Below are 15,494 nucleotides of genomic sequence, written 5' to 3' on the forward strand. Positions count from 1 at the left end.
CATGTCATGTGACTACTGTGCCATAGTAGGGATAGGGCCGCGGAGCCAATGGATTGCGACACTACGTTTTGCCAAAAGTAGACCCATATCTACCAATCTGCGCTTCCCTCGCGGGATGTTTTTGGAATATCCCGGTAGGGCCAGGGCTGGATCCTGGGGAAGTTCTGTATCAGTCATTTTCGCCAGTTCATTTAAAATCGATTCCCAAAATTTGTATGTCCTTGGGCAAGACCAAGCCAAGTGCATAAAGTCGGCCGTTAGTTCCGCACATCTATCGCAGGCGGACGTTTCCCTTAGCCCGTATCTGTGTAATCTCTCTGGGGTGTAATAAATAAACGAATAATTAATATGTGCTGTTGATCCACATTAATATGTAAAATTGCAGTTTTGCCATAATTGTCAATGACCTAGCGAACAAAATGCATAAATACACCTCAGTTATATTTTGCCACACATCCCTTACCAATTAGTCTATTACCTGTCTTTTATGATCAGCTGATTTTAAGTATGCTTTTTGTAGAATTTCTATTCGGAGTCATGTAAAGCCCCCACACACGAGCCATCTATCTGTCTTGCCCCACATCTATCCTTTTCATACGTCATAAGGTCTATGGAACTAGGGCGTGTTTGCTCATTCTCGATGCTTTTTTTATATATTGGATGGTAAATGATCCTTCATTCGTATTTCAGGGAGCACATAAAGGATGCCACTATCCTATCTCTCTAATTCCTCTTACATTTTCAGAGCAGATCCCCAAACTACCACGGAATTTAAAATGCGGCAGAGCATGTAAACATTTCTTCTTAGGCTTGTTAGTGTGAGCAACCGAAAAATATGTGACAGTTGAGCACACTTAATATATAAGTGGCTAAGAGACCCATGGTAGTATTCAATTGTCTTGTGGGCCCTAAACTAATGTCATGCACCCCAATGCACAAACATCAGCCATGTTTAACTAAAGCAAGATCTGTACTGTATCTAACATGAGTCAGATATACAATTAAAGCCATACCACCCCGTCTTGTGCAAATTATCATATTGTGACACTTACCTCTGTCTCATCAGCATACTAATCCTTAACAGTGTCTTATTACTACCCATTAACCAAAGTGGTTTGTTGTTTTCTGCTTACCTTATGCATGTTGCACTTTTATTTGAAATGGACTGCTGTTTGAAATGGACTGCGTTTGCTGAATACGGGTTATACACTTTAACTGGGGTGGCAATTCTACAAAGGGTTATGCATGTGTGAAATTCATACTTAATTGGCCATCGTCCTTCACTGGGTATGGGCAAAAGCCATTGGCACTTCCATGTCCAACCAGATCAATTTTTATTTTAGGGTGTGAGCTGACTTGGAGAGGCAGCATTGTGGCAGCGGGCAAACACATCTTCCAGCTGACCATGTGGACAATGACCTCTGGCGGATTACCTCCGGGTATTTAATGTGCAAATGTTTCTGTTAGCATTGATTTAAAAATGATGTTGTAAGTATGCAGATAGAAGTGAAATGATTGCTATATCTCCCTTAGCTGCCTCAGTTTTAAGAATTTTGTTAAAATACATATCTGTAACCAAAAGCCCCTTAAATAAGTCTAGTGAATCTTGCTTTATAAACCATGCCACAAGTAGTAAGAAGGTAAATATGCTATCATATTCACCTTTGCCCCAGGGTCAACACTCTTCTTCCCCAATTATAACATTTTGCTTGACTAATATCTTTGAAACTGAACTCAGTGACGTTTGATTTTAATACGTTGTTGAATATGTAGTGGGACTGCAAGAAAAAATGGTCCATGAAGATATCCTCCGGAATTAAAACTCAACTGGTACTCGTTTGTATCCAGAGTGCACTTGTCTTCCCAAATGTTTTAAGCTATTTGCCCCGAGAGAATGAGCTCCAGCTCTCTGTAGTCACAAATACTTCAAGGGAAGGTCATCGCTAGTGAGCCTCCACACTCCCAGTCATTGGTAAGATGTATGTTTTATCACCCAAAAGAGGTTGGGCCCTCCTTGGATGAACATCACCTAGGTGATAAGACCAGATTTATTTATTTATTTGTAAAGTTTTATATGATGAAGCATGCCACAAATTGTGTGCGATGGTCATTTTATCAAAAGATTTGAATACATCTTTGCTAGTATTGGGGAATGACATACTGAATATGCTGTCTAAAGGAAACGGTTCCTTACAGAAACAAACATTGGCAAACCCAGTAGGTTTGGCATGGACTTCCAGGTTTTTGGCTTTTTCAATGTTTTTTTTTTGTAATTGTTTTTGCAAAACTTTATTATTGGAAAAGCTGTTGGGCCCTGGTCAGTCTAAAAGTAAAAAAACATTGGTTAAAAGGAATTTTTTTTATCTCCAAAAGCAGTAATTGCCATAGTAGATCATGGCACTATAGACAACTACTTTGTGTTTGGATGTGCTCCTTGAAAAGGACAGCAGAGGGTCACTCACCATGAACTTAACCAGTGGCAGAAGTGGGCTGACCTATTTTCCCATGGTATTTGCTGTAGTGGGCAAAAAAATGTGAATGGCACAGTAACAGAAGAACATTGAATGAAGAGGGGAGACAGAAAGCATCTATAATGAAGTATATTATACGGAGATTGTGGCTCACCCAAGTCAATAGTAGAAGGGGTTGGGGACACCCATGACAATTGCAAATCGATGGCCCTTAAACACATGCAGCCTAGAGAGGAATGTTCGCCACTGCCCAAGGCCGAATATAGAAGACCGTCACGGTGTGGCCTGAAGTTAGCTCCCTGCTGAGCGGATTCAGCAAAGCACCTGAAACGACTGGTTGGGATGGCCTTTATTTGAAAACCTAACAATCTAGACCCAGCTTCTTATGCTACTCTGGTGTAAAAATGAAACCTGAAAGGGGTAAGCCGACTGGAAGATGCAGTATTCACTGTGGTGGCAGTGGAAGGGGTCATTGATGATGAGCAAGACTGACAAACGTATTCTACTCCAGTTAAAACTGAATTTTCACCAAATGTGAGTAGTAGCAGACTGGGACCAGGTGATGGAAAGGTACACCAAGGATCTGGTCTGACAGAGAGAGTTTTTCTTGCTCGGTAGAGCCTTTGCATCAGAATTAATGGCAAAGGAAAAGGAACTTCACCCCTTGTTACAAGGGAAGATGGAAAAATACTCCAGAGTACTGGTAGCTGAGGGAGGAGTGAAGGACACGCACTGGAGACCAGGTGACTTCTCCACCAGAAACAATTCTTCAAGAGATCCAGAAATCCAGGGTGTCCGTTCAGCATAAAACTGGAGTAGTTGGATGTGAGATAATCCTAATTAAGCAAGACGTCCAGCGTGTCTCTGAGAGGTAACCAGTGCGGAGGAACATATTTCAGAACTGGATGATACAGAGAAAGAAAACTAAGGCCCACAGGAATTGTATTAACAACATCTTCCAATGCCATGGCAACGAGGACAGATGATGTTATCACTCAACTTCATTGGATTTCAGGTGTGGACAGAAGGGACTAATGTGATGGATTTCATTTTTTTGTCTTAAACAAGATTTTAGTGGAGTTCACATTGACATATATTCATACAGCTATCAAAAAAACAGTTGTTAATGAGAGCATTTTAGAATACAAAATAAGCAAGCCAAAATACAACACATTCCCAATCAAAACTCCCCTCTCTCTTACCTTCTATTACCCATTCAATGTAATTTAAAGTCTGAACTTCAGCCTTCAATGAAAGAAACTGTTAAAGTGTCTCAAATGTCCTGTATCCTCATACATTTATCCACATTCAAAACGATCGAAGGAACATTACCTAAATATGTTCAAGGCTCTTGAGCATGGTAGGCATATTGGGTTTGGAAGGTCTTTCGATAAGTAATCAACTATTGGAGTCCAGCGTGCTTCAAAAGTCAAGTATTTCTAACTAGGCGCTCCATTCCCACCTTATCCTATAACCGACCAAACCAATAAAAGATCGATGCGGGTCTTTTTTATTCCACCATAACACTGTGGCTAGTATCGCTGGTCCTTAACCAATCCAAATTACTGCTTTATCATTAGGTGATGTAAATATGAGTTTTGGGTGTCATGAGCCTTGTAAGAATAAGGCTGAAGTTAAGGCAGGCATAAGACAAGTATTTCTTTCAGGGCTACAGCTACCGCCTTCCAAAATGTTGGAAATGTGTGCATTCTTATCTAACTAGGAAGAAAAGTCTTTTAGATCGCAATGTCTCCAGCACAAGGGGCTGGATGTTGGAAACCTCATATGAAGTTTGGTGGGGTGGAGGGGCCTGGCATAGAGTAGTAAGTAATGGATTTCTTTTGGTTTTATGGAGATTGAGCAAGTTTCTAAATCCATCTGTAGCCCCTTGCAGTTTTAGCAGAAATACGTTTACTAAGTGCCCTCTCCCCCTTGCTTTGATAGTCCAATTTAGAGGCTGGTTTGACATCCTGCAAAGTGGCTTATAGTTTGGATATTTACCCTCTTTAGTTTGTGAGTGTGGCTAGCAGTTTTTCAAAGGGGGGGGGGTCTTATCTTGTGTTGTTGATTATCTGGTATCTGAATGCAGTACCCTGTGCCATGCACATAGTGCAGTCAGTCTCTGGTATTTGGAAGTCCAGTTTACACTGTGTGAAAGATTTAATTACGCCCTTGTGGAACATATATGCTAAATATTTGTATTGTCCATTTATCATTTTGCAAATACCCCAAACTACAATCCTGGGAAAAATCTGGGTTGTAATATCTGCGTGTATGAGGATGAGTATATGGTCTCACTCTTTTTAACAGTGTCCCATATTTGAGCCGTGGATTTGGCGGCTGCTAATGTAAGAGTGACATAGTCTGTGACTTCTGCAGAGTCGGACTACCTCTCTTAGGGGCAGCATTATGACTGCTCTTTCCCTATGAGGCCAGCGCATACCCACTTTCTCCTTGGACCATTCTACCACAATTCGCAGTTGTGCTGCATAATATAGTTTAAAATCAGGTACAGCTAGTCTGCCTTTGCACTCACTTTATGGCAACAGTTTTAAGGAAAACATGGTTTAGTCTTTCTAAACAAATTTGTTTACTATATCCTGTGGAGAGGTGAAGAATCTTTCCTCTGCCAGGATCGGAAGCACCCGAAATACGTATAGAACTATAGGTAAAATATTATTTTCCATAACATTGATATGACCGATTCAAGAGAGGAAAAGTGGGGCCCATTTACACAGGTCACGTATGATTTCAGATGTCAATGAGGGGTAGTTAGCCTTATGTAGATCCTGTATATTTGACATAGGATTAACTCCTAAATATTTGACGTGTGGAAGTGTATTGCAGTGAGAGTCTGGTTCGCAGTCTGTCCACAGCTGATTTTATATCCTGCTAGGCCTTCAAAATGTTTAGAGTTGGGCGAGTGCATTCCCCAGTGAGTTGGTGTGGTCTCCTCGTGTGAGCAGAAGAACATCAGCAAAGACAGCCAATTTATGCATTTCTGCCTGAAACTGTATCCCCTGAATATTCTCTGCAGTTTTGATATGGGAAGCCAAGGACTCCATGCTTGGGTGAATAATAAGGTAGACCAAGGACATCACTGGCTTATGCCTCGTTTTAATTTAAATACCTAGGAAATCTGGCCATTGAGAGCTATTCTAGCCTTTTTGGGATGTTTTAGTTAGCTATAATCATTGAAGTGAAACATGAGCTTATTCCCACCGCCTCTAAATCCAGCTGGAGAAAGTGCAAGTCCACCTAGTCGAAGGCTTTCTCCGCGTCTAAAATAACTAGGAGTAACAGGACCTTTTCCTTATCTTTTTCAGATAGATGTATCATTTATATTATGTTCTTCTCTGACCTCGACAAAATTGGATTCATACGGGTGTATGATGCTAGGAAGCAGATCTTCCAGTCTATTTGCTTGAATTTTTGAGTAAAGCTTGGCATCTATGTTTAGTAATGTAATTGTCCTGTATGAGGCACAGCTTCTGGAGTTTTTGCCTGGTTTCAATATGATTGAAATGACAGCCTTTGTAATGTAAGTTGTTACAGAACTCCTAAGACGAACTGGTTTAATAAAGCTGTTTATCTGGAGAGTAGCTTGTGCAGGAAAGCTTTGTTAAATGATCCTGTGATGCTACCCAGGCATGGTGCCTTACCCATTTTCAATTTTTTTATCGCAGCTTTTACTTGATTTTATAGTATTGGGTCTTCTAATTGTTCAACGTGTTCACTAGGAATTTTATTTAACCAAGCATCAGTAATGTCGTTTTTTGAGGGGCAAGGGGGTAGTTATCAGCTCTGTACAAAGTTTGAAATCCCTTCAGTTTATTACGTTTTTGTAAGCAGCTCCTGAACAAAGGCTCACAACTCAAAATACGTGCAGCAACAGTAAATGACTGTCAAGTCAAATAATTGCTTTAATGAAAACTAAGTGTATGTATGTATGTATGTATGTGTGTATATATATATATATATATATATATATATATATATTACCTACTGGCGGTCGCCAGTAGGTATATATAGTTAGGATTTTTTCTCTATGGGATTTTTGAAAATTCTATGTCTAATAACTTTGGCGTTTGTGGACGGAATTGGCTGAAATTTTCAGGAAAATGGAACATTTTGTTTCTGAGCAGCCCTTGAAAATTTGGGGGATGTTCGTCAAGGGGGGGCTGAGAAAAAAGGGGGGTCCCAAAACGTGTTTTTAACATTGAGTTTTCCATAGGGCGGTTGGCCTCACTTTTAGCCCGAACGGCTGAATGGATTTGCATGAAACTTGGCAAAATTGTAGGGACTGGTAGCCCGATGTGCCTTTTGTAGGTCTCAATATATGTGCTACAGTGGATTTTGAGAAATTAACGTTTAAAAAAAGATATATATCTGTAACAGCGGACCGGGCAGCGCTCCAGGACGCGTACTTTTCGCGCAACGGAGCTTTGTGAAGCAAAGCTGATTGGTTCTCCGGCGTCTGTCAACATTCCAAACAGTCCGTAGCGGCCGCCATCTTGTCTCTCGGTAGGATCGAGAGACAAGAGGAGGCCAAAGCGAAGGGGCAAATGACCATAAGGGGGAATAGTAGATCCTCGCTGACCCCGTAGGTTTGATGTGGAGGTTTTAAAAGTGCCCCGCGGGGCAAAAAAAAAAAATAATAATAATAATCGAACGGCTGAATGGATTTGCACGAAACTTGGCAAAATTGTAGGGACTGGTAGCCCGATGTGCCTTTGCTAGGTCTCAATATATGTGCTTCAGTGGATTTTGAGAAATTAACGTTCAAAAAAAGATATATATCTGTAACAGCGCACCGCTTCGCGTACTTTTTGCGTTACGGAGCTTTGCGAAGCGAAGCTGATTGGCTCTCCGGTGTCTGTAAACATTCCAAACAGTACGTAGCGGCCGCCATCTTGTCTCTCGGTAGGATCGAGAGACAAGAGGAGGCCAAAGCGAAGGGGCAAATGACCATAAGGGGGCATAGTAGATCCTCGCTGACCTCCTAAGTTTGATGTGGAGGTTTTAAAAGGGCCCCGCGGGGCAAAAAAAAAAAATAAATAATAATAATCGAACGGCTGAATGGATTTGCACGAAACTTGGTAAAATATTAGGGACTGGTAGCCCGATGTGCCTTTGCTAGGTCTCAATATATGTGCTTCAGTGCATTTTGAGAAATTAACGTTCAAAAACAAGATATATATCTGTAACAGCGCTCCGCTTCGCGGAGATAAAATTATATCTGTATTACCTAGCTGTTGCTAACACCAGTTAGCGACGGCTAGTAGGAGATAGCGACCATCTTGGGCCCCACTTTGCATGTGAGTGATGTTTATCACTAATGACATGCAAAGTGGGCATGCCAAGATGTTAGCGACTGGAAACAGTCGCTAACATCGCTATCAACTTTTGGAAATATTCGAGATAAGCGCGAATATCTCAAAAAGTAACAGCTGCCCTGAGCAGTTCTTAGCCATGTTATCCAATGGGAGGTGGATAACATGGCTAAGAGCATTAGCTCGGTAATGCATGAATATCGCGGAGTTTTCAGCGATATTAATGCATTGCGGTCGTTTTTTATCGTATTTGCGATAAACCTTGATAATAGCAAGGTTTATCTGCGATAATTTCTGACAGTAAAAAAATCTTTGCAATGCATCGTTAGGGATAAATATCGTTTAACTTTGGTAATATGCCCCAACGTCTGTTAACGTTCGATTCGAAGGAAATCAGGAAGTGTTGAAAAACATTTTCTGCGCCATCTTGTCTTTTTTCAAATGCCACACTTTTGTCGTGCACGGCAGCCATTTTAGATGCCTTGACCAGACCCACTCTGTGCACGCTGTCGATCCTTAGCATGGCTCCCCACCCTCGCAAGCATCTCACCCAGGCAGTGGTCACCCCCGCTGTCTGTGTTATGCATGGGTAATAAACCTCCCCCCATCTGCGCTGCTCTTCCCTGAGAATCACACCCTGTGCCCGCCCGACACCTCCCTTTCGCCCTATTCACTACCGCACCCTCTGACACTCCTTTTCCTCTGTGTCCGATTGTCCAGGCCGGTCCTAGGCTATCAGCTAGCCCTGCAGATGTAGTTTATGGCCACAGCTGTAAAGAATCACCCCTCTTCAAAGGAGTTATAGTAGATCAAGGTCCACACTCGATGAGATCCGTCACAGCAGAAGCGTTGCTATTATCTGAAAACCATCCTGTATTGTGATTGGGGAGGGGACCGAGCGTGAAGCGGAAGATTCCAGGGATGACTCTTTGTACATCAAAGTTTTTACAATTATGTGTCACATTAAAAATATATAGCACTCCGACAAAGTAGTAAGATTATAAAACTTTAATAATTTATAAATATATACAAGAAAACAAAAATAGTAATAACATATAAACATTTTTAGGGAAAAACAACGAAGTAGCGGTCGGCTGTGCGAATAGTCCCAACGCAGCACAACGTCCAGATTTCCGGCGTGGGGCGTCGCGGGGGGTGGGTCATCAGTAGCAAACTGTTGTGCGAATAGTTCCAAGGCAGCAGAACGCGCCGAAATCTAGATGACACGAAAGTGATGTCTAGTAAGTTGCCACCCAGCAAATAACGGCGTGGGGCGTCGCGGGGGGGTGGGTCATCAGTAGCAAACTGTTGTGCGAATAGTTCCAAGGCAGCAGAACGATGGCACCAAGGTGATGTCCAGTAAGTTGCCGCACTGGTTTTGGTATCCTACAATGCTGCTCCGAATAACGGCGTGGGGCGCCCCGGGGGAGGCGGCGTGAACGGGCCTCTCCAGGTGGAGTCTCATCTGTTGTAGTGGGGCGCCCCTTTACCGTTTCAGTTGCCATTCCGTCCGTTTTTGGTCCACTGTGTCAAAAGCCGCAATTCAGCTGAGTTGCGCCCACTCTTGCGGTGCAGCGATAGGCGGCTGTCACAGGACTCTCAAAATGGCGGCAGGCTCTTTCCTTTTTGGGCCTGGTGCACTGAAATGGCCCTGGGACACCTTGGAAATCGGACGCTTGTCTGCTAGGTCTTGGACCCCATTCTCGAAAGCGTCCCCTCCGCCTTGAGAATTCATCAAAAGTTTTGGGGGCCCCGACTCCTGCAGGCTTCTGGTGGGGAGCGGCTGCCATGATTGCTCGCGGAATGACCACGACGGAGCTATGAGATGGTGGTGCTCTCATGCTGACGCCAGTTTAGTCTGAAACATCCAGAAACAAGGTGGGGCTTTCATCGTTTGGGGAAAAAAAAAAGTTTTCATCCAATGAAAAGTGTTGTTTTTAGGTCATATGATCAAGCCTTCCATCATTAGGAAACCAAAAGTAAAATGAACCAATGAAAAGTTTTATAAACAAGTCACATGACCTGTTATGCGGCATAGGGTATAAAATGCGGAGAAAATACGTTGGCACGTCAGGCGGCGTCAGTAGCGGACCGATGTGCGAATAGGCCGAAGGCAATACAACGCGTCAAGATCCGGATGGCACCGAGGTGGTGTCCAGCAAGTTGCAGCACTGGTGTGGCCATCCTACAATGCTGAAAGTCGGCGTGGGGCGCCCCGTTGGCCTGTGAGTTTGCGTCAGTAGCGGACCGATGTGCGAATAGGCCGAAGGCAGCACAACGCGCCAAGATCCGGATGGCACCGAGGTGGTGTCTAGTAAGTTGCCGCACTGGTGTGGCCATCCTACAATGTTGAAAGTCGGCGTGGGGCGCCCCGTTGGCCTGTGAGATGGCGTCAGTAGCGGACCGATGTGCGAATGGGGCCAAAGGCAGCGCAACAATATTTTCTGACTGACACCACAAGGCGCTGAGATGCCAAGATCCGGATGGCACCGAGGTGGTGTCTAGCAAGTTGTGGCACTGGTGTGGCCATCCTACAATGGTAAAAGTCGGCGTGGGGCGCCCTGTTGGCCTGTGAGATGGTGTCAGTAGCGGACTGATGTGCGAATGGGGCCAAAGGCAGCGCAACAATATTTTCTACAATATTTTCGGAGTAGAAGACACCACAAGGCGCTGAGATGCCAAGATCCGGATGGCACCGAGGTGATGTCTAAGTTGCGGACTGATGTGCGAATGGGGCCAAAGGCAGCGTAACAATATTTTTTGTATGGAAGATACCACTAGGCGTTGAGATGCCAAGATTCGGATGGCACCGAGGTGATGTCTAGCAAGTTGCTGTACTGGTGTGGTCATCCTACAATGCTGAAACTCGGCGTGGGTCGCCCCATTAGCCTGTGAGATGGCGTCAGTAGCGGACCAATGTGCGAATAGGCCGAAGGCAGCACAACGCGCCAAGATCCGGATGTCACCGTGGTGGTTTCATAGTTGAGAGGCACTTCATCTGCAGTGGGGCGCCGAGATCCGGATGGCACCGAGGTGATGTCTAGCAAGTTGCTGTACTGGTGTGGTCATTCTACAATGCTGAAAGTCGGCGTGGGGCGCCCCATTAGCCTGTGAGATGGCGTCAGTAGCGGACTGATGTGCGAATGGGGCCAAAGGCAGCGCAACAATATTTTCTGAAGAGAAGACACCAAAAGGTGCTGACATTCCAAGATCCGGATGGCACCGAGGTGGTGTCTAGCAAGCTATGCAGTTGAGTTGTGTGCGCACTTGCGGAGAATAGGTCGAAGGCAGCATAACAATGTTTTCTGAATAGAAGACACCACAAGGCGTTGAGATTCGGTTACCACCGAGGTGATGTCTAGCAAGTTGCCGCACTGGTGTGGCCATCCTACAATACTGCTCCGAATAACGGCGTGGGGTGCCCGAAGGGGGGGGGAGCCGGCGTGAATGGGCCTTCCTAGGTGGAGGCTCGTCTGCTGTAGTGGGGCGCCCCTTTACCGTTTCAGTTGCCATTCAGCTGAGTTTTGGCTGCTCTTGATGCTACAGCGACAGGCGGCTGCAAGAGGACTCTCAAAATGGCGGCCTGTTCTTTGGATTTGGGCCTGGTCCACTAAAATGGCCCTGGGACACCTTAGAACTCGGACGCTCGATTTTTTTCCTTTCCTGTACATGCAAAAAAAGGTAAATGCCCGGTACGTTACACGCTTCATCTGCCACGATGAACTCTCCAGAGGAACCGAAAAAAAATATAGTTGTGGTAACTATAACATGCATCGTCATATGGAGAGGTGGCACCAATTAATTATAGTGCTGCATAAAAGAGAGATTTGGAGGAGAACCCCTGACCTGCTAGTACATTCATCAAAGAAGTGGCACTGAGAGCTTCAGAGGCAAGGGAAACGGTCCCAAATATTTAGAAGAACTTTGGAAAGATTAAAATGACATGTTTAGATTGTGGCAAATTAATTTCATGTGGACAGATGAGTGTTACTCTAATAAATACAGCATATGAACATCATCATAGTCGATGGTTGGTAGAGACATTTTGACTATATCCTGGACCTGCCCGTCCTCGCCCAAAATGGCGCCGGAATAAATGGGACTCGTAACTCCTTGTTGTGTACTGGTTGCAGAACCTTGAAATCACGAGATACGTATGCAGTTTTGAAGCACATGGCGGGCGGGGACGAGAATTGATTGAATATTTCGACATCCCTATTGATATTAAGTTCTGATGTGTTATTGATTACTGTACTGTTGAAAGTTCGAATTAACGTCACCCATGGTACTTGCCCGCAAATGTATATCTAGATAATTTTATTGTAACTGGCCCTGTCGTATTTTAATTATAAAATGTACGTCCACCGATTCCGTAACTGTTAGACACCTTAGTTCTTGCAACCTAATGGCCCGCCCGTTACGTTCCTCTACAGTGTAAATGTCTATTCATCATATACGATTACAGTTTGCTCTGTGGCAGGCCCACGTGGTTATAGGCAAGTATTTGTATAATGAAATTTTCACAATAAAGGTTTTTAAAAGAAAACATGGTAGTAGTATATACATTGGTAAAGGTTTTAATAATAGTGACTGTTTTAGAATCATTAAAAGGCAAGTGAAATAAAGCAGACCAATTACATGAAGGGTAAAAGGTATAATACGAAGGAACGCAGTAAAGATAAATGGTCAAGGGCTGTTGTGTTTTCTATTCCTGCAACATAAAGTGATCGATAAGAATCTCATATTCAGGCGTATCGGCGACTAAGACAGCAGGTCGACCCTCTTTTGCTCAACGGCTCCGTCATGGGACGAAGAAACGCTCTTTTTCTCGAAAAAAGAATATATTTTACTTGCAGGACAGTTGTAAAATTTCCGGGAAAGTACATTAGCCTGGAACATTATAACATATATTTAAGAAAAAATAATGTTCGGAAGTAATGAAAAGCGTAATTTATAGGTCATATGACCAAGCCTTTCATCATTACAATAAGAAAAGTAAAATGAACCAATGAAAAGTTTTATTAACAAGTCACATGACTTGTTATGCTTACGTTACGCGCTGCGCGCCCCGGATGACTTCCGGATGCGCTAACGCGGCGCGTCATATGACGCATTACGTGACAACGCAGGTACAGAATATAGTCAAAATGTCTCCACCAACCAGCGGTCGGAACACAACCCCTTTCAGCAGGCTAAATAGTTCTGTTAAATGACAACAGAAGGGACAGGCAACAAGAACCATCAGTCAAAGAGGGGAGGGCTAGTTCTTCTCTACCGGGTTACATTGGGGCGCTACCGGAACTGATCGAATTGGTAGTCTACAGTGTTTCTGGATGTTTCAGACTGAAGCTGGGGTTAGCATGAGAGCAGCACCATTTTGTAGCTCCGTCGTGGTCATTCCGCAACCAATCATGGCAGCCGTTCTTTATCGTTATTTTGGGCGGGGTGGGTGGCGGAGCCGAGCTGTTTTGCAGCCATCATTGTGTGGAGTTCAGTTCATCTCACTAGTTTTGTATTTGTCATGAGGGGTTGTTCCTAATGTTTCTATTTTAGCGAGGTCAAAAAGAGATCCCATTAGTGGCCTACTGATTTTGCTCGATTCCTTTTCTTTTTTTTTTTACACGATTTTTCGTTATCTGCAAAGACTAAACAGAGTATTGCGACTCTGTGTTTGTTTGTAAATAGAGAATGAACCAAAGAGAACTAATTCTAAAACAGTAAATACTTGGATAACAATCAATCAAACGGAGAGAGAAGCAGGCACGACGGATTACAACGGGGGCAAAGGCCTGCGTTAACTACCCTTCACTATGTGCAAAGAGAGAGTACTCCTAATAGAAATGAAGGGGGGGGGGGCACCATTCAAAGCAGATCAGTGTGCATAAACGCGAAAATGTTTTCACTTACCACGTACTTGACATTCGACAGCTTATGATATTTGCTATTAAAAAACCATTGAAATTCACTGAAAAAACCATAGGTTATAGACCATATATAGTTAGGAATTAGCATTTACAAAACCTTGAAAATTCACAGAAAAAACCATAGGTTATACACCATATATAGTTAGGAATTAGCATTTAAAAAACCTTATTTTACTCACACAAAACCATTGAAATTCCATATATAGTTAGTTGCACTAACTATATATCGCGCACCCGCAATCCACTGCTGATCATGTCACATATTACATCATTCATGACATGGTCAGTGACATCACTGATGACATCTCAAATGACATCACTGATGACATCATCCAGTGACTGTGTGTTTCTGTAAAGTTTAAATATGTTTTACATATTGAAGAATGAGTAGATGTATAAGTGTCTGGACGAAGGATTTAGTAGGTGCATGACTGAATGTATGAGTGAGTGATTAAATGTGTCTCACTGAGTGCATGGGTTAGTGACTAAACTGTCTTAATTTGTGCATCATTATGTCTGTTGTTCTGTAAACTGCTGCATGTGTTGATCAGTAGCTATATGATTAACTATATGGGTTATTGATTGATTGTCCAAGTATTTGTATAGGAGACTGAGTGTGTGTGTGGCTGGCTGGGAGGTGTGTGACTCTGTGCAGATCAATGTGTACTTGTATCAATGATTGTATAAGAAAGTAAGTATGTGTTAGTATATGTTTGAAAATGTAAGGTGCTCTATGTTTAACTGTATAGACAAGAAAATGGAAGTGTGATTGATTCTTTACAGGACTGACTAGGTGTGTGAGTAACTCCATGGATGAGTGGCAGAGTGTAAGTGTCTGTATAGGTGTATGAGTGCATATGATAGTGTTGTAAAGATGAGTGATTGTATGTATGAATGATTGTATGGGTGAATGAGTGAATGTGTGTGTAGACGTAGGAATCAGTGAGTACGTATGTAGTAACTAGTATTGGTGTGTCAATGGTTTCAAAAATTATACTCTGTATTTAACACTGGGTGAAACAGAGGTTATATTAAAACGTGAGGAGATGCATTGTATTGTCACATGAATGATATCATCAGTGATGTGGTCATTGATGTCAAATGAGATGTCATCAGTGATCTCATCAGTGATGTCATTTGAGATGTCATCAGTGATGTCACTGACCATGTCATGAATGATGTAATATGTGATATGATCAGCAGTGGATTGCGGGTGCGCGATATATAGTTAGTGCAACTAACTATATATGGAATTTCAATGGTTTTGTGTGAGTAAAATAAGGTTTTTTAAATGCTAATTCCTAACTATATATGGTGTATAACCTATGGTTTTTTCTGTGAATTTCAATGGTTTTTTAATAGCAAATATCATAAGCTGTCGAATGTCAAGTACGTGGTAAGTAAAAACATTTTCGTGTTTATGCACACTGATCTGCTTTGAATGCTGCCCCCCACCCCTCATTTCTATTAGGAGTACTCTCTCTTTGCAGATAGTGAAGGGTAGTTAACGCAGCCCTTTGCCCCCTTTGTAATCCGTCGTGCCTGCTTCTCTCTCCATTTGATTGATTGTTCTCTTTGGTTCATTCTCTATTTACAAACAAGCACAGAGTCGCAATACTCTGTTTAGTCTTTGCAGATAGCGAAAAATCGTGTAAAAAACAAAAGGAATCGAGCAAAATCAGTAGGCCACTAATGGGATCTCTTTTTGACCTCGCTAAAATAGAAACATTAGGAACAACCTGTTGAAAATAGCAATGCGTATGTAC

General features: G+C 42.9%; 1 protein-coding gene across 2 annotated transcripts in view; it reads left to right on the forward strand.

The window, feature by feature from the left end:
• PLAG1 (PLAG1 zinc finger) overlaps positions 1-15,494 on the forward strand; it is a 353,245-nt gene that overhangs the window by 59,684 nt on the left and 278,067 nt on the right. The window contains exon 2 of one of the 2 annotated variants that reach the window (XM_078687283.1): positions 1,344-1,439. The exons of the other annotated variant lie outside the window; for it this stretch is intronic. The gene's annotated coding sequence lies outside the window, so the exon portion shown is untranslated. The remainder of the gene's footprint in view (positions 1-1,343; positions 1,440-15,494) is intronic. 2 annotated transcript variants of the gene reach the window in all.

The sequence above is a fragment of the Lissotriton helveticus genome, chromosome 4_1 (genome assembly GCF_964261635.1).
Source record: "Lissotriton helveticus chromosome 4_1, aLisHel1.1, whole genome shotgun sequence".
Classification (NCBI taxonomy): Eukaryota; Metazoa; Chordata; class Amphibia; order Caudata; family Salamandridae; genus Lissotriton; species Lissotriton helveticus.